This window comes from Halyomorpha halys, unplaced genomic scaffold (genome assembly GCF_000696795.3).
Source record: "Halyomorpha halys isolate HHAL.00 unplaced genomic scaffold, Hhal_1.1 Scaffold2558.1, whole genome shotgun sequence".
Classification (NCBI taxonomy): domain Eukaryota; kingdom Metazoa; phylum Arthropoda; class Insecta; order Hemiptera; family Pentatomidae; genus Halyomorpha; species Halyomorpha halys.
The window spans coordinates 7,661-8,315 of record NW_027110889.1 but is presented as its reverse complement, the minus strand read 5'-3'; positions in this window follow the sequence as shown (position 1 = coordinate 8,315).

Below are 655 nucleotides of genomic sequence, written 5' to 3'. Positions count from 1 at the left end.
TTCTTTTCAAATAATTCATACCAACGTTTATCTTTAGACGTGAATATTTCCTAAACAAAGCGTTAACGGACGTACCTCCAAAGGAAATTGTTTTCTTTTGTTAACGTCTTTAATATTTTCAGTTTGGACACATAACTCTGAAACACCCCATAGCCTATTTATATAAATGCATAGCTTAACATCTGTTTGGTCAGGCGTATCAAATAGGAACTGAGTTGGGTTCAATTGGGTCATTATTATATATCATTAGAGTTAAGTTGTTTTACAGGAATAGAAAAACATGCATTGGTTTACATACATATATATATATATACATAAAAAATATATTTAAAACTATTTCATTATAATTTATGTAAAATTTGTCGATCAGAATACATAATATTTTTTTTAAATAAACAAAAGTTGGAGAAAAAACTTACTGTTATAAACATTTTAAATTTAAAAAACATTTCTCGAAATCTAATCTAAATAGCTATAACATCCAGCGTACATTAGATCTTATTATATCTTTGATATCATTAAAGTAATTAGGAACTTACCCATAGGGCCGAGTTGGTTGTAAGCATTCATTCCAGTGGAAACTTGCATCGACTGAACAGGTTGGAGTGGAGCCTGCAGCTGAAATTTAGTTTACAATTTTGTAATTATAGATACA